This window comes from Bos indicus, chromosome 11 (genome assembly GCF_029378745.1).
Source record: "Bos indicus isolate NIAB-ARS_2022 breed Sahiwal x Tharparkar chromosome 11, NIAB-ARS_B.indTharparkar_mat_pri_1.0, whole genome shotgun sequence".
Taxonomy (NCBI): Eukaryota; Metazoa; Chordata; class Mammalia; order Artiodactyla; family Bovidae; genus Bos; species Bos indicus.
In genome coordinates this window covers 45,367,459-45,386,720 of record NC_091770.1, presented here as the reverse complement: position 1 = coordinate 45,386,720, position 19,262 = coordinate 45,367,459, and the positions used below count along the sequence as shown (strand labels likewise).

At 45.4% G+C, this 19,262-nt stretch overlaps 1 pseudogene; it reads right to left on the bottom strand.

Moving 5' to 3' along the window:
- Positions 1–905: 905 nt before the first annotated feature.
- Positions 906–17,554, bottom strand: LOC109565552 (E3 ubiquitin-protein ligase makorin-1-like; annotated as a pseudogene).
- Positions 17,555–19,262: the final 1,708 nt, after the last annotated feature.

Here is a 19,262-nt window from a genome sequence, read left to right as displayed (position 1 = left end):
TTAACAGCTAACAATAAACTGCTTTGTTTTTTAAGATCTATTTGCCCCGTGAGGCTGAAACCACTAAACTGAGATTTCTCGCTAAGGCTGCAAACACTGCACCTATGCGAATGTGAAGCTTGTCACGTAGTCACACTCTCACATCCCAAGTCCATCAGCCTTGGGAGTCAGTTTCCAACTCTGCATTATTTTCTTCCACTCCCGTCTTTCATACGTGTTCTTTTACAATTTTCCTTTCACCCTAGACATGGTAGAAATCTCAAATACATTCACACCTGGTTCTGGTTACCCAGTAGTATTACTTGTGTGCAATGAAACAAGAGACCAAAACCACAGGGTGAGTGCACGGGGGCGGGGGTGGGGGAGCGGGTAGGGGGTGGAAGGCAGGACAGGGACCAGATAGAAAACACAGATGTGCAGATTTCATCGGAAACCAAGTACCCACCTCCCAAGTTTAGAGCAGAAGGCAGTTCCTTGCTACAGTTCAGATCCTTTACCCATCAACCCGATTCCTGGACCCCCAAAGCAGGAGCCAGTGCTGTTACTTCTGAACCCAGGGTCCTCAACAACGAGTCCTGGAAATCCAGAAACGCTCCCCTCGAACTGTGTAGCCCTGGTGGAAAATATGACGGGACAAACCTACACTAACTGTCTAGACAGTTAAATTCATGTTACAAAAAAACTAACTTGCAGATTTATTTTTGTAACTTTTTTAAACAGAGAAAACAACATACTCCTGGGGGAAAGGTGAGGGGTTGAGAAGACAGGCCTTGGGTAAAGATGACTACTACAGCACCTGGAGTTGAGAGGCCTGCCTAGGAAAGCGGCCCTGGGCTCGACCACCACCCTGGAGGCCCACTACCATCTGAGGTTCGGCAGATCGGTTCATGCACCCCGCTGAGCTGCTATAGATCCAAGTCATAAAAATCCTCCAGCTCATTGTGAAACAAGTCCCACTCATCTTCAGAGTCTGTCAGGTTATCATCCCCACCTGCAGCTAAAAGCATAAGCAGCATCTTGCCCAGCTCAAAGGTGACAACCTCCTCTTCATTGTTAAAAGGGTTGCCGTTCTCTCATTCCTGGATGAGCTCCCAGAAGTGGTTCCTTCACTGGGCCCGGTATCTGCTTGCTGTTGCTACTTTCTGTCTCTGTGACTTCTCTCTAGGGCCATCAGGGTACTGCTGCTGCTGCTAAGTCGCGTCAGTCGTGTCCGACTCTGTGCGAACCCATAGACGGCAGCCCACCAGGCTCCTCTGTCCCTGGGATTCTCCAGGCAAGAATACTGGAGTGGGTTGCCATTTCCTTCTCCACATCAGGGTACACATGCTTGTAAAAACAGTTTGCTCCAAATGGGCAGCTCCCAGGGCCTTCATCAAAATACCTGCCCACCTTGTTGCTCATTGCCTTGTTGCTCCTTGCATTTCTGAATGAGTTTCTGCTTCTCTTCTTTCTCCTCCACCCAGTACTCACTTGAAATGACAAAGTTAGATGTGATCCAGCTTTCTGGGCAGGACTTTACGATCTTGCTCTCAAATTGCTTAGCACTCCCCCACTTGCAAATACACTTGAGACAGTAGGTGTGGTTGCAGTTGGAGAGAATCCCGAAGTGGCACTCGCTGGGGTTGGCTTTCTTGTAGACTACCTCCATGCAGATGCCACACACCATGTCCTTGCTGCTCTGCACCGTGAACAAAATCTCCATGTCCTTCTCATTGGCCTCGATGCAGGATTTTATATGCTGTGACCTCTGGGCAGCATCCATAGGATGGAGGACCTGCAGCTCACACATATCACACGTGTCTCCATGCAGATACGCAGAGTTCTCCCCATAGTGGCCACCCCCCCACTGCGGCATAGGGCGAGAGCTGCTTCTTGGTCTCCACTGCACTTTGCTCCTTCTCCAAGTCTTCCTTGGTCACTGAGCCCTGCAGGGGGGCTTCAGTGGAGGAAGGGGCAGTCTGGTCACAGTAGGGCTGCCCTGGAACAAACTCGATGGTGTTCACTCAGTCTTCTGAACCAGTTCCTACAGTTGCAAAATTTGAATTTCTTGACTCAGCCTTGCCCGTATTCATTTCAACGGTTGGTCCAACTGATGAGAGACTCCAGGAAGCAGCAAGGGATGACTTTGCAGTTAGATCTGTAGCAGTTGCTTCTTCCTGTTTCAGTGGCTTGCTATGTTCATATCTGGAGTGGTCTCTGTAAATACAGTACCCTCACTGAAAATGCTTGCACACTATACCATATGGACTGTCAGAGAGGTCGTGTGAGTAGCGACAGTTGTCTCCTTCCTTACAAACCCCATGCCTGAAATACCATCAGGGTTTCTGGTTTGTTTGTCATGCCTTTTGTCTCTCAGTCTTCACATGATATCCCTCCTTGCCAGCCCATCTCTACATCTGCAGGTGAACTGCTTAGTCCAGCCGTTGTCACTGCCTATTCCTTTACCTTTAATCCAGCTGTGTTTTCATACTCGGTATTGCAGTTTTAGAATTTAATTGTATACTCACCTTTACCTTTACTTTGCATTTTCATGTTAGTAATTAGCCTCTGTTCACTTCAGCTTGAAGAACTCTTTCAACGCTTCTTGTGAAGCAGGACCAGTGGTGATGAACTCCCTCAGCTTTTGTTTGTCTGGGAAAGTCTTTCTTTCTCCTTTTTTTCTGAAGTACACATCTTCTGGGTAAAGTATTCTTGGTTGGACTGTCTTCCCTTTCTTCATTTTGAGTATGTTATTTTGCCGTCTCCAGATTGCAGAGTTTCAGCTGAGAAATCTAATTGGAGCCTTATCACATTTTCCTTACATATGAGGAATTTTTCTTTTGCTGCTTCTAAAATTCTTTCTTTGATTTTTATTAATGCTCTCTTCCCCCCGACATGCATGCTCAGTTGTGTCTGACTCTTTGTGACTCCATGAACTACAGCCCACAAGGCTCCTCTGTCCATGGGATTTCCCAGACAAGAATACTAGAGTGGATTACCATTTCCTTCTCCAAGGGATCTTCCCAACCCAGGGATTGAACCTGAGTCTCCTGCATTGGCAGGTGGATTCTTTTACGACTGAGTCATCTGGGAATCCAGTGCTATCTTGGAATAGACTTTTTTGGGAACTATGAATTTCATGAACTTGAATGTCCAAATCTCTCCACAGCTTTGGGAAGTTCTCAAGAATTAATATTTTAAATGCGCTTCCTCTCTTCTCTTTCTGGGACTTCAGTTACTGTAGATGTTTCCTTTAATTGTCTCCCATGGTTCATGTATACTTTCTCCCCCTCTGTCCATTCTTTTATTTCCTTTGTTTTCTCCTGAAAACAGGTCAAACTTCCAGTGACCTGTTTTTGACTTCTCAAGGTCTTTTTCTTCTACTCGGTCAAGTCTGCTGTTGCTCCCTAGGGCATTTTTCACTTTATTCCCTGTAGTTTCCAAGCTCCAGAATTTGTTTACTTCTTTTTTATAATTTCTATCTTTCAGTTAAGTTTCTCATTTTGTGTGTGTATCAGTTCCTTGATTTTGGACTGTCTTTTTGTGTTTTCTTGCAGCACCCTGAGCTTTCTTAAAACAACTGTTTTGAATTATTTATCTGGCAAATCACAGATCTCCGTTTCTTTGGTGGTGTCATGTTTCCTTGTTTTTCCATGCTCCTTAAAGTCTTGCGTTGCTGTCTTTGCATTTGAAGAGTCACCTCCTCCAGTCTTTACTCACTGGCTTCAGAAGACTAACACCTTCCATCGGTTTTGCTCAGGATTCTGAGACTTCTCAGTCTTTTCTATGGATATCCTTGCTTCACACTTCTTGTTTCCTTTTGGAGGGAATTCTTAGAATTGTGTTCTTTGGGCTTTCCAGGTGACACAGTGGTAAAGAAGCTGCCTGCCAATGCAGGAGACCTGGGTTCAATCTCTGGGTGGGGAAGATCCCTTGGAGAAGGAAATGGCGACCCAATCCAGGATTCTTGCCTGGGAAATCCCATGGACAGAGGAACCTGGTGGGCTATAGTCCATGGAGTTGCAAAGAGTTGGACATCACTGAACGATTTAGCACACCTGTATCTTTAGATCCTGCAAAACTGAACTTCATGCTTCCCCTCTGGTGGTGCCAACTGCTCAAGCGTGTGTGTGTTTCTCCCAGTCTTGCAGAGTCTGACTGGCTTTCTACATGTGCTCACCAGCCATCTGCAGAAGCTCACACTTTCCTCCCCTGGAGGCACGCCCAGGGAGCCAGGCACAGGGTGTGGCACGTGGAGGTGCTTGTGGACCAGCGGGGGTGGGGGGAGGTTGCAGGCAGGGTGTCCCTTGTGGCTCATGGGAGTCTTCCTGTTGGAGATGATGAGGTGAAGAGCAGGGTCTGCTTCCCTCTGTCGCTCTCTGAGAGCTCTGGCTGCTGTCCTCCCAACCGCTCCTCACCCCCATCATGCCACACGCTGCGGTGTTCTGCAAGGGATGCGGATGAAACGGGCCTCCCTGGCAGTGCTGTGCACTGACCTGGAAGAAAGGCATTCACTCATCTCCTTTCGCTTTTCTCCTGAGAAAGATCGTGGACCTCAGTCCTGGCCGTGAACTGTGACCCTCGGGGAAGAGGTGACTTGGTAAAGTGGTACTGTTCCTCTTACTAGTGTGCCCAAGGCTCAATGTTTGTGCCAGTGACATGTTGGAACCCTTCTGCACTTCCACAAAGGTTCTCTCACTGGTGGGTAATTATTAAAATTGGTGTTCAATACTTTATATTTAAAATGGGTAACCAACAAGGACCTACTGTATAGCACATGGAATTCTGCTCAATGTTATGTGGCAGTCTGGAGGGGAGGGGAGTTTGGGGAGAGTGGATACATACACATGTATGGCTAGTCCTTTTGCTGTTCACCTGAAACTATCACAGCATTGTTAATCAGCTATACCCCAATACAAAATAAAAAGTGTGTGTGTTTTTTTTTAATTGGTATCCTTTGTGGAGAAGATTTTTAGAAAATACCCATTCCACCATTTTGATGATGTCTGTCTACCATACCTGCTCAGTCATTTCTAATATTCCCCTTAGGATAAAGAATGCTGAGATGAGCACTATTGTGTCTAAAGCTTTTCCCTACATCCAGGATTATTTATCTAGATTATTTCTTCAAACAGACATGACTCACTGCAGAGGAAGAGCAGTTATAAGGGTACCAAGACATCCTGCCAAACCACCCTCCTGAAAGGTTCTGCCAATTTTCAGTTCTGCCACCACGAGGCAATCCTGTTTCTTTAATTTCCCTCCTTATCACTGAGAATTACCTGAAAACATCTGCTAATTTTATGGGTAGTTTCCTGTGTTTTCTGATTTCAAGTTTGCTCATAGTTTCCCACTTGTCCTCAAATAGGTAAGCTTGCGTATCTATAAGGCACGGAGAAAGTACTTCTCACTTTGCTTTTGTTCAGTGATTGTTAACATAAAAAATTAAAAACACACATTGTGTTCCTTTCCCTGTGATGTATACAATTATTTGTATGTGTGAGTGCGTGCTAAGTCACTTCAGTTGTGTCCGACTCTGTGTGACCCCATGGACTGTAGCCCTCCAGGCCCCTCTGTCCGTGGGATTCTCCAGGTGAGAATACTGGAGTGAGTTGCTATCCTCCAGGGGATCTTCCTGAGCCAGGGATCAAACACAAGTCTCTTATGTCTCTTGCATTGGCAGGCGGGTTCTTTACCACTAGCGACACTTGGGAAGCCCAAAATTATTTGCATACCCATTTTCAAATGAAAATCACTAGCTGGTTATCTCAAAAATGAACCAGTGTTCGATCAGACATCATTAGTATTCATACCAGAACCACCATGATCTTCATCATGAAACATCAAGATGCCCAACCTGCAGGAAGAGTTGGAACAGAGACAATAACTCTAGAAACAAAGAGCACAGCACTTTAAAAGTCCCATAAAAGCACCCATTTCTCTTTCTGCGCACCTGCTTTCACTGGTGCGTTCAAATTGAAAGGCGTTTATAGCGAGCCCCGGAGCAGTGCAGGCCAGATGTGTGAGACAGTCATTGCCTCAGCCTTCGGCTTGCCTAAAGAATTGTAGGTGAGAAATGCCATTTACCGTCTGCCATGGAGGGAATAAGGGCAGCTCTTGTCTTTTGTGCATCTCCAAGTCGTTCCTTGCTCTCATGCTTTGGCACTGGTATCTACACAAACACGGCAAGATACGTGATCTGGGGAGACAGGCTCCAGTAAGGATGAGCATATGTTAACGGTTTTAGCCCAAACAGTGTTTTTTGTCTTCTGTCTTTGGAAATGGTCTCCGTTCAGGCTTGCCACCAGTCTCTTGGGGTAAGAGGGCGCCTTGGAGGAGACAGAGTTGAGCCCAGGAGAGCCTGTGGGTTTGTAGTTGGACTTAAACCCAGGATTCTCTTTAAACCCAGGGTTCTCCCCCTTGTGACGCCAGAAAGTCTGTCTCATTTCTCATCTGAGATCCAGGGGCAACACCTTAATTCTGATGCTCTTTCCTTGGTGGCTGGGGTGGTGCTGTGCCTTCAATGGGTTTCTTTAAATTGCACAGATTTACACCTCCATCCAAAGGACCCCTTTTACCTACTCAGTGGCACAGTCCAAGGATGGGGATGAAGTGGGTGTGGAGCTTTTCATCTCGTGGGGCTGCATATATTTGACTGGTAAAAATGATGTGATTTGCAATTCATCTTTAAAAAAAATCATTATATGATGATTTAAAAAAAATTCTTATTTTTTTTGCAGCACTGCATAGTAGGTGGGATCTTAGCTTCCCGACCAGGGATCAAACCTGCACCCCACGCATTGGAAGCACAGAGTCTTAACCACTGGACTGCCAGGAAAGCCCCTGCAATTCATCTTTGTATGAGACAGCAGCCTTAGTCAGCATCAGTTGGAAAGCTAGTCGGGCAGGAATCTCTGTTGCCAGGATTCAGATCTAGTTTCATTCAGCTCACTTTCAGGTGTGTAGCATCTCTGAGCACGTGGCCAGCCATGCTCACTGTGGCCCAAGGGGCTCTGGCCACTGGGCCTGCAGAAAGTGGAGGGCGGTTGGAGGCGGCTTCCACTCAGCAGAGGGCTGGCGTTGTGGGCACCTGGATCTTATTGTGGGCAGATGGAGATGGCCTCTTTAAGAAAGAAAACAACAGAAATTAGTGGTAGGAAAAGTCTAGACTGTGTCATAACAGAGGCTGATCCTGGCTCCACATTAATTTGCTTTTTGTTTTGAGGAACCTTCTTAAATGCACTGAAGATTCTCTCAAGGTCTGTCTTCTTATCTGAACAACAAGGATAAAAAGTCCGATACATTGCAAAGTTTTTCTGTATCAAATGAGATAATAAGTGGGAAATGTGTGTGTACTCAGTTGTGTCCAACTCTTTGCAACCCCATGGACTGTAGCCCACCAGGCTCCTCTGTCCATGGGATTTCCCAGGCAAGAATACTGGAGTGGGTTGCTGTTTCCTTCTCCAGGGCACCTTCCTGACCCAAGTATTGAACCTTCGTCTCTTGTGTCTCCTGCTTTGGCAGGCAGATTCTTTACCACTGAGCCACCTGGGAAGCCCAATTAGTGGAAAATGCTTGGTAAAATCAAATCTGTGTGCAAGCTGGTATGTGGGTATCTGCTTCCCTAAATCTTATATCCTCTTGCCTCTGCACTGAGACTTTTCACCCTCCTTCCCCAGGTGCGTTGTGGAGTTCCTTCAGAAATGTTAGGCAACAAGTTCTAAATCTTGACAACATAAAAATAAAAATTTACAAGGCTGGGAAGAGAAAACAAAAAGAATAATAAGGTGCTAATGGCATCATGTTTCATAACAGGGGGTAATTCCATACTCTAGAATGGAAATGTCATGTTGGGGAGTTTGTAATTTCCTCGATTCTGTCTCATTGAAACAAAAATTTGAAGCGACGGACCAGCATTACAGCCCTCGGACAGACCAGCGTTACAGCTTTCAGATGGACCCGTGTTACAGCTCTGTGTTACAGACCAGTTTTATTTAGAAAGTAAAGGAAAGTGCATTCTCAAGGCATGAGGGCATGACGACCCAAAAGACGCAAAGAGAAGAGGGGTCCCGGCCCAATTTTGGTTCCTCTTTTTATGTTTTTTCTCCTCCCTCTGGGCCTGCCCTATGTAAATTGGGCCAGCCAGGAGTGCTGTTTGTTTTTCCTGAGGTCCTCACTCCAGTCCTTGGACCTTCCTTTGTTCAGTTTTCGTGGGCTTTTCCCTTCCTTGCCTTTTAGCCACCGCCATTCTGGACTTCTTTTCTAACTACCTAATAGAAACATAACTGAGAAACTACCGAAAAAAAAAAAAGAATGAAAAGAAACGTTAGGTGAAGGTGATTCTCTCTGGAAGGCCTCTTAGAGGAGTCAGCTCCCCGGGGTAAACACTGAGGTGTGCAATACAATATTCTTCTTCCTGTAGTGTTAGTGTCTGAATTGGGGTAACTCACACCCCTTAACTCCTTGCATCTCTGACACAGGAGGAGAGAATTACCTTTGCACTAGTCTCCCCTTCTGGGAGGAAATTGTTGTTTTGTGGTTGGCTAGAATTAGGCAGAAGAAAAGAAGACATTAGTAGCCTGCATGGCAAGACATAAAATGGGATTTGGCCCCTCAATCTATTGTGAAATTAGGAGACCAATAAAACAGAGAGCAGAGAACACAACTCACAGAAGGGAAAGATGGATGTGAGCAGATGGTAATGGGATGACTGGTGGATGCAACAGCCTGAGAGCAGAAATTGTGAGAGTGTCTCCTAATTCAGGACTCAGACTGTACCTGGAAGTGTGTTTTCTTTAGGACTATGTGGTTCAAGGGCTTCCCTGGTGGCTCAGGGAATCTGAGAATCTGCCCACAATGTGGGATACCTGGGTTGGAAAGATTCCCCTGGAGAAGGGAATGTCTACCTCTTCCAGTATTCTTGCCCAGGAAATCTCATGGACAGAGGAAGGAGCCTGGTGGGCCACAGTCCATAGGGCCACAGAAGAGTTGGGCATTACTGAGCAACTAACGCACCCAACATGCTTCAAAGTCAAGTTTTCAAGCTAGGTTTGAAGCTGAATCCAGTCTCTGTACCCCAATACAGATTTAATTCTCGGAGACAGAGTTTTGGATGAAGTCGAAAAGAATAACTTTATTGCTTTGCCAGGCAAAGGGGGCCATGGCTGGCTAAAGCCCTACAAAACTGTGTCTTGCCCTGGATGGGTAGTGAAGGGTGTCATAGTCAAGGTTCAGAGAGGGTGGTCAGCTCTGGACATTCTTCTGATTGGCGGGTGGTGAGGTAAGTGGGAGTCAGCATCGTCAGACTTCTGGTTCCAACAGGTCTGGCGTCTCCTTGCTTGTGGGCAGCAGACAATTAACCTCTCCCACCTGGTGGGGGTTTCAGTGTCTGCAGAGCAGCTCTAAGGTACTGTTGTGTGTGTCCCTTGACAGGGAACCAGGACCTGCCCCCAAGGCTGCACTATAGTTTCTTGACTGCTCTTCCCTTGTCTCTGTATCCCCTCTCTTCTCTAATTAGCAACTGTTTGAACTGGCTCTTTGGAACTCAGGGAAGGTCCTAGAGGCTGAATGCAGCCTATTTCCTGTAATCAAGAAAGCAGGGTCGGGGGGAAGTGGGGGACTGAGAAAGGCTTTTGTGCCCACAGGATCCTACACAGTACCAGGTTTTAAAATAAACAAAGCAAGAATGACCCTGGACTGGGCACAGGGTCATTCCTTCCAGCTATTCACTCAGTGGTGCTTAAACTTCCTTTTAAAGAATCTTTACATTTTGATCTACTTTTAAGCTTGCAGAAAAGGGTTTCTGTATATCCTTTAACCCCACTCCCCTAAATGTGAACATCTTGCCTACTGTTAGAACAATTATGAAAACTAAGGCATCAATGTTAGCATAATACAGTTAACAAAATAAAGACTTGATTCAAATCTCATCCATTTTGACTCAGTGACTGATCTTGGCAAAAAAGGGTGAAAGCTGAGTAAATGGACATCCCTGAGACAGGATCAGTGGCCCAACCATCAAGGCTGAAGGTGTGGGTTTACCTGCTGAAAAAGACCCTGATGTTGGGAAAGACTGAAGGCAGGAGGAGAAGGGGGTGCAGAAGGAATCAACAGACGATGAGATGGTTGGATGGTATCACCAACTCAATGGACTTGAGTTTGAACAAACTCTGGGAGATAGTGAAGGACAGAGGAGCCTGGGATGCTGCAGTCCACGGAGTCGCAAAGAGTAGGACACGACTAAGTGACTAAATGACAGCAACAACGTCTTGCTGGAACTGAGTGTCCTCATCCATAAAAGTATAAATGGGCGAGCTGTCCTCCAAGGCTCTCCTAAGCTCCACAATGTTACTGTTTTATATTCTACTCTGTGAACATAGGCAGCTTGGACTATTTTTGGAGGGAACGTGGGCAGGAAGTCTATTTGGGAGGCAATAAGTACATTTTGAAATTTGCAAACCTATCAGCAAAAATGCCATTTGTCGCCTGCAAAGACTTACTGGTTGATTCAGTCTGGCCTATACCTTGATGCTGTACGTGGTATTACCGTTTGCTGATTTCCTCCTATTTATTTATGTGTACATGTAGTTATTAGATTCTCCCAGTGAAGATAGGATTTAAGGTGGAATTTCTGCCAGCCTTCAACTTTCATAATTTTTATCCACAGCACTAGGTGGCGATGTTGTATTTTTAAAATCTTTTTTTTTTTTTTTTTAAGAGGCAATCAGTGATGGGTGAGGTGCTAGTTAAGAATAATAATTAAGTTTCCAATTTTAGCTCATTTTGGAATCATATTTCCTTATCATTTCAAATGCAACAAGAACCCTTAATTCTTAGGAGTTGATGTTTGTTGTTGTTCTTCAAGATAACAGTCCCAATATGGAAGTAAATTAAATTAAAATCTATCCAAAGGTGAAACAGGAATTTGAATTTTCCCTTAAAAGGGAATTGAGAATTTATGCTGACAGTATTTTGTGAATCAGCAGAGATGTTCTTATTCTTATGGAAGTGTGTGCCAAACCTAGGATTAGCCGTGTGTTTGTTTGTTTTTTAGTATATCTGTTTTCAGTGGAAAAAAAAATGCAATTCTAAGAAGCAAAGAAGATTTGGGGTCATTATATCCTTATGATTTGGGAGAAAGAAGGACATAAATCTATCTGAGAGATAACTCTTTGAGAACAATTAACCAGGGTATTGCTTACTAGAAAGATGGTGAGTGCCAGAAAGAAAGAGAATTACATGAGACCAAGGGTATGATGAGATGGCAGAGGATGAGATGGTTGGATGGCATCACTGACTCAATGGACAAGAGCTTGAACAAATTCCGGGAGACAGTGGAGGACAGAGGAGCCTGGTAGGCTGTGGTTCATCGGGTTGCAGAGAGTTGGACACGACTGAGCGACTGAACCCCAGCAACAAAGAGTATGATAAGTATCCACAGATACAGGCTCTCAAAATTGTTAATTTAGAGAAGTCATTTGTGAGTTCATGATCTGAGATCGGTTTTCTACAAGCTCTGTTGTGTTGACACTGGGCAGATGGAAGGAGGGTGGATGAGGCGGTGCTAATCTTTTTTGCTCTGTCATTTAAGTCATGAGTCTTTAGTTACTGTTAAACACACAGCAACCAGAGTTGTGGAAGGACATTGCCTTCAGTCAGTTCAGTCCCTCAGTCTTGTCTGACTCTTTGCAACCCCATGGACTGGAAAATTTTGAACATTACATGAGATGAGTGCAGTTGTGCAGTAGTTAGAATAGTAGAGTTTGGGAGGACATTTATGGTGCACCATGCTGGCTTCAAAGCTAGGGTCAGCAAGGAGATCCAACCAGTCCATCCTAAAGGAAATCAGTTATGAATATTCATTGGAAAGACTGATGCTGAAGCTGAAACTCCAATACTTTGGCCACCTTATTCGAAGAACTGACTCATTTGAAAAGACCTTGATGCTGGGAAGGATTAAAGGTGGGAGGAGAAAGCGATGACAGAGAATGAGATGGTTGGATGGCATCACTGACTCAATGGAAATGAATTTGAGTAAACTCCGGGAGTTGGTGATGGATAGGGAGGCCAGGCGTGCTGCAGTCCATAGGGTCACAAAGAGTCTGACACAACTGAGCAGCTGAACTGAACTGAACTGAACCAGGCCTTCCGTATTTAGATTTATCTACTAAAAGGGAATTCCCATCTCTTAGGAGTGCTGTGAGAACTCAGTAAATGAGGATTAAAAAAGAGTAAAGTACAGCACTTGGGACCTAGTAGTGACTATCGTTGTTCTGCTTTTTTCCTAAAGGTTGATCAAGAATGACCATAAGTTCACCTAACTTGAGTGACTGGGCAAGTGAGGTATAGCTGTCAAAAGCCAACTCAGACTCTAAAAACGATCACAACTGTATTTTAATTTAATGAATGCTTATATCTTTCCCTATTTCTTATTGCAAATACAAAAGTTGTTTTACATTCAAAATGAGTCCTTGTCCTTTAAAAACCCAAGTGAATCTCTCCTCCACAAATAAAGAGCAAAACAAACCAATAAAAACTGCCAGTGTGTGAAGTGCCAATATGTGACTCTATAAGCAACTTAATCCTATAATAAGTGTTTCTAAAACTGCTCTGACTTAGATATTCAGAAATTCCCAAGAGAAAGAATATGAATATAAATGTGAAAATTTGGTTTTTATTTGATTTCCCAGACTTATTTAATGTTTAGTTGTAAAGTCTGCTGTTGCTGCTGCTAAGTCACTTCAGTCGTGTCCAACTCTGTGTGACCCCATAGACGGCAGCCCACCAGGCTCCCCTATCCCTGGGATTCTCCAGGCAAGAACACTGGAGTGGGTTGCCGTTTCCTTCTCCAATGCATGAAAGTGAAAAGTGAAAGTGAAGTCGCTCAGTTGTGTCCGACTCTTCACGACCCCATGAACTGCAGCTCACCAGGCTCCTCCGTCCATGGGATTTTCCCAGCAAGAGTACTGGAGAGGGGTGCCACTGCCTTCTCCAGGATGTAAAGTCTGCTGCCGCTAAGTCGCTTCAGTCGTATCCGACTCTGTGTGACCCCATAGACGGCAGCCCACCAGGCTCCCCTATCCCTGGGATTCTCCAGGCAAGAACACTGGAGTGGGTTGCCATTTCCTTCTCCAATGCATGAAAGTGAAAAGTGAAAGTGAAGTCGCTCAGTCGTGTCCGACTCCTAGTGACCCCATGGACTGAAGCCTACCAGGCCCCTCCATCCATGGGATTTTCCAGGCAAGAGTACTGGAGTGGGTTGCCATTGCCTTCTCCGAGATGTAAAGTCTAGGTGAGCATAAATCATTTCCATTTACTTTGATTGAACAGGTAAAGATGAAAGGATGCTAGAATCTATGGTGCTACACAATATTCATCAAAGTGACTAAAAAAAGTGAAACTTTGTTTCATATATGAATTTAAATTTTGTTAGATTTTTCAAGTTTTGTTTAGACTATTGTTTCATTTATATGTGTTTGGATGTATGTATACATATATATGTATATATATAAATGTATACATATATAGATGTATATGTACATATATAGATGTATACATCTATATAGATGTGTATATATATGTATATATATGCACATGTATACATATGTATACATGTATATATATACACACATATATATACATCTATATAGATGTATATATATACATGTATATATAGATGTATATATATACGTCTATCTATATATATACATATAATTGATGGCTCCTAGAAGCAGTGCCTGTGAAAGAGGTGAGTCTTCTCACTGTCATACAGAAGAAAACACACTCTTTCTACTTTTTCTAAATTCTCGGTCTCATACTTTTTTCCTTTCATGCTCTAGGTGATTCTCCCTGTTTGCAAAGAATCTGTTTGCTCTCAGATAGACTGATATTTTTTTCCCTCTAAAGCATATGATTTGAAATAGTGAAACCTTGAGTTCAAAAGGGACTTGCCTGGTGGCTCAGACAGTAATGCGTCTATCAATGTGGGAGACCTGGGTTTGATCCCTGGGTCGGGAAGATTCCCTGGAGAAGGAAATGGCAATCCACTCCAGTACTCTTGCCTAGAAAATCCCATGGACAGAGGAGCCTGGTGCAGGCTACTGTCCACGGGGTCACAAAGAGTTCAGAAGGTGCTTTCTTGCCAGTGTGACAAAAGTGCTGAGAAGCCCAGGCACCCTAAGTAACTGGGATAGGAAGATGGAATCCTTTGTTATGAAAGGAGGGGCAGGGAGCTGTGTCACTAAGGTACAGAGAAGTCATGATGGTGATGGTGGTGGTGAGGATGATGGTGATGATACTGGGGATGATGGTGAAGGAGGGGATGATGATGATGATTACTGAGAGTGATGATGGTGACGGTAGTTGTCGTGATGATGGTGCTGATGGTAATGTGGATGCTGCTGATGGTGATAATGGAGATGATGGTGATGGAGGGGATGATGGTGATGATTACTGAGAGTGATGATGGTGACGGTAGTTGTCGTGATGATGGTGCTGATGGTAATGTGGATGCTGCTGATGGTGATAATGGAGATGATGGTGAAGGAGGGGATGATGGTGATGATTACTGATAATGATGATGGTGCTGGTAGTTGTCGTGATGATGGCGCTGATGGTAATGTGGATGCTGCTGATGGTGATAATGGAGATGATGGTGATGGAGGGGATGATGGTGATGATTACTGAGAGTGATGATGGTGACGGTAGTTGTCGTGATGATGGTGCTGATGGTAATGTGAATGCTGCTGATGGTGATAATGGAGATGATGGTGAAGGAGGGGATGATGGTGATGATTACTGATAATGATGATGGTGCCGGTAGTTGTCGTGATGATGGTGCTGATGGTAATGTGGATGCTGCTGATGGTGATAATGGTGATGATGGTGATGTTGATAGTAAGGATGACGATGATGGTTATGCTGGAAGCCAGATGCTCCCCTGGGGGTGCTTACTGAGCCTCTAGCCTGTGCCTGACATCAGGTCTGCATCAGTGTTCCTGGGTCATCACAGTAGTTCTCAACTAGAGATAGTCTCACCTCTTCCCCGTCACATGATATGTGACAATGCCTAGAAACACTTTTGTTTGATTTGAGGGGAGGGCAGTGCTGGTATCTAGTGGATAGAGGTCAGGGATGATGCTAAACACCCACAACGCACAGAGAAGCCCCCATGACCAAGAACTTTGCAGCCCAAGTATCACTTGTGGCCCTGAAGAGGGGTGACCCCTCGCCCTGAAGAGGGTGCTGACCCATCAGTGTGTGGGTTGAGACTGTGAGGTGATCATGGACATCTGGGCCCAGGTAAGCACTTCAGGATTTCCTGTAATGGAAAGATACAGTTTTTTAGTCTTTGCTCTTTTTTCTGACAATTCTATTTTTTTAAGTCACACCAATGTATTTATTTATGTATGTATTTTTGGCTGTGCTGGGTCTTTGTTGCTGTGAGTGGACTTCTCTCTGGTTGCAATGAGTAGGGGCACTCTCCAGTTTTGGTGCTTGGGCTTCTCATTGCAGTGACTTCTCTTGTTGCCGAGCACAGGCTCTAGAGTGCACGGGCTTCAGTAACTTTGGCAGGTGGGCCTCAGTCGTTGAAGCTCCTGAGCTATAGAGCACAGGCTCAGTAGTTGTGGAACATGGGCTTAACTGCCTCCTCTCCCTCCCTTTGCCCCCTCCTCTGGCATGTGGGATCTTCCCATACTAGGGATTGAACTGATGTCCCTGCGTTGCAAGGTAGATTCTTAACCACTGGACTACCAGGGAAGGCCCCTCTTTGCTCTTTTTATCAGTGTGTCCACAAGATATGAAAGCTCATAGCTTTTAAAGGCTTTTTAAAGGCTATTTTAGAAGGCTTCAATAATCTTTCTAAGAAAATTGCACGATGAAACAATGTGTGCTACTGATGTTACATGATTGCTCTAACATAATGTGAGCTGTCATTCTGATGAGCCTGTTAGAAATAATTGGTGTTTTACTGCATGTCGAACCAGAGAGACGTGTTTTTTAAAACCAGCATTTTCAGTAGAGGATGTGTTACATTGCAGGCTGTGGACACAGGCTGGTGGGTGAAAACAGGCACTTGCTGACTTCATGGAACCACTAGTCTCAGGGCAAAGTCACCCATGACTCAGATAATAACCTCGGTCAACGTGGAGTTGCAGCAGACTCCATGCTGTGATGGAGAAGAGCCTGGTCTCCAGGAGCAGAAGGTGGAGAGGGGTTGGGTAGCAGGTCAAGAAGGGCCAGTGTGTGCTGTATTCAAAGTGGGTCACCAACAAGCACCTACTGTACAGCACAGAGAACTCTACTCAGTGTCATGTGCCAGCCTGGATGGGAGGGGGCTTTGAAGGAGAATGGATCCATGGGTATGCATGGCTAAGTCCCTTTGCTGTCAACTTGAAACTGCCACAACATTGTTAATGGGCTATACCTCAGTACAAAATAAAAAATTAAAAAAAAAAAAAAAAAGGGCCAGTGTAGCTGGGGAATGGGGTATGGCTAGAAGGTGGGGTATGGCTAGAAGGTAGAGTTGGGGAGTGGACGTGGGGGCAAGTCCTGCTAGGATTGGAGTTGCTTAGTTGCTAAGTTGTGTCCAACTCTGTGACCCCACAGACTGTTAGTCCACCAGGCTCCTCGGTCCATGGGATTTCCCAGACAAGAATACTGGAGTGGGTTGCCATTTCCTCCTCCAGGGGATCTTCCCAACCTAGGGATCAAACCCATGTCTCCTGCAGTGGCAGACTCTTTACCACTAAGTCACCAGGGAAGCCCTAGGACTTTATCGTAAAGTAGTGAGAAGCATTACTTTAATTGGAAGCATGTTATAATTGGTTTTTCTTTTTTCTTTTTTTAAAAAGTCACTCTAGCTGCAGGATGGAGACTGGATTGGGGAAAATCATTTTATTGTTCTTATTTCCATTATTTAAGAGATCTTTTTACATTTATTTTTATAGTTAAGAGATCTTTAAATAATGGAGATAAGAATAATAAAATGTTATTCCCCAAACAGCCCTTGGTCACATGAAACAGAGACCTTGCCTATAATATCTTGAGTGTAAGGCTGGATTCATAACTGGTTGAGTGTTTGGAACCCAACATGAAAATTCTAAAAGCAGTGTCCTGAAGGTGTTGCAAAGTCTGAGTTGGGGCAAGTGATGTAAAACCAAAAATTCAGGGTTTTGATGAAAAGCAGAAACCAGGTTGGGCAGGAAGGCAAGAAATTCAATGATGGAGGACACATGAGCAGGAGAAGGGGAGAGCCTGGAGGGTCCGATAGGCGGGCATGTTCCCTGTGGCTGTCCCTGGACACAGCAGGGCAGGTTCCCTTCCTCAGATGACCTCTCTGTCAGACGACCTCTCTTTCAGGAAGGGTGGGAATCAGAGGCTTCTTGAGTTTGAGTAATAAGCCCTCTTACTTGGGTCGAGTAAATTTCCAGTATGGAATATGAATTTCCCAAACCACCATCTCAGCATCTTCCCCACTGTGCCCATGCAGGATCGGCTGTGGTGTCGCCAGGCTTCCAGCATCTTTGTCTGAGAGTCTCCAGATTTTCCCCTGGGACAGGCTGCCAGGGTGCATGCGGGAATAGGGGGTCCCAGCGGGTTGGGAGAGGAAGCAGTTGGAGAGACAGGTCAGATGCCCACGCAAGCAACAGTGAAGTGCAGAGGCCAGAGAATGGGTGATCTCGTCGCCCCAGGGCTGTTTGTTTCAAAGTTAAATAAACCATATGAGACTGGGTTTCCCCACGCTATTGTTCAAACTCACCTGCTTCCAGTAGTGAGGGCTTTCTTCTTCCGTACTGTTCCTCCTCTCTGGTCAGCCAGGCCCTGCCCTCTGCATATTTCGAAGGGGACACTTAATGTCCTGGGCCATCAGCGTGGGGCTGTCTTCCCAAGAAGGCCTCCCCACATACAGGAGGCGTCGTGCCCACCGAAGGGGAGGTGTTCGAGGCACAAACCATGCAATTCTGTGACACACAGGTCACAGCAACTCAGCTGGGGGGCTTCTGATGGCACTCGGGGAAACGGGGCAGCCTGTCTGGTGACCTGCTGGTTGACCCACAGGGCATGTTGCCCCCAGGGCCTCCCTCCTCTGTGATGGGCAGGACCCACAAGTCTGCATCTGAGTGGGGAGTGCATACAGCTGGGGCTGATCATCGTGGGTTCCTTCTGCTCCCTGAGAGGTGGGGTTCTGTGTCCTTTCAGTGCTGCACCCCCATCCCTGCTCCCCAGTACCCCGGGATCTGTCCTCCCATCTCAGTGCCTGACAGCTTCCTCCACTGACCCCACACCCTCCCTTCCCCCAACCCGCCACTGCAGCGCCCACCTGTCTTCCTGGGAAAGGAGCTCTCATCTCTCTCTCTGCCACGTTTCACTTTATGGCTATGGCCTCTGCTCCTTGCAGGCTTTTCCCTTTTGATAATTTTCAGTCATTTTGATCATCATGCCCTTTATCTTATGATCAAGGTTCACATCTGGAAGTTTAAAATAGTCAGGACCCATGGAAAAGAAAAAATACAGAAATTAATCCCCCAGGAGATTACTTCTGGATAGGTTATCACTAGATACCTGGCTCTCTTGCCCTCCTGGTGAATTCTCGAGGGGTCGGCCCTGTTTGTTTTTTTTTTTTTTTAATGTATTTACTTTTAATTGAAGGATAATTGCTTTAGAATATTGTGTTGGACTCTGCCATACATCAACAAGAATCAGCCACAGGTATATCCATGTCTTGTCCATCCTGAACCCCCCTTCCACTTCCCAGGTCATCCCACCCCTCTAGGTTGTCACAGAGCCCCGGTTTGAGTTCTCTGAGGCATACAGCAAATTCCCACTGGCTACATACATACGGTAGTGTACATGTTTCCATGCTACTCTCTCAATTCATCCCACCGTCTCCTTATCTTGTTCTCTGCCTTTGCCCAGCTCCTGACACTGTGTCCAACCCAAGATACCAAGTAAACATTCATAGGATAAATAAACAGACCTTTTCATTTTTGTGGGCGTTGTTTTATATCAATTAGGATAGTTTTCAGCTGCAGGGAGCTGAATCATTACCATGGAGGCTTCACCAGACGAGGGGGCAACCCTGGATGGAGCAGCACCCCGGAGTTGCCAGGCAGCCTGGTGTTTCGCTGCTTGGCTCTCTGCATGAGGCTTATGCAGTCATGGTTGCAAGATGGTTGTGCCACCTGCAGGCAGGATAAAGAGAAGGTCCAGGGGTAAAGTCAGATGAGTCCGGACCTTCTCATTGGGAAATAAGTCACTTTCTCAGAAGCTTCACTAGTGTC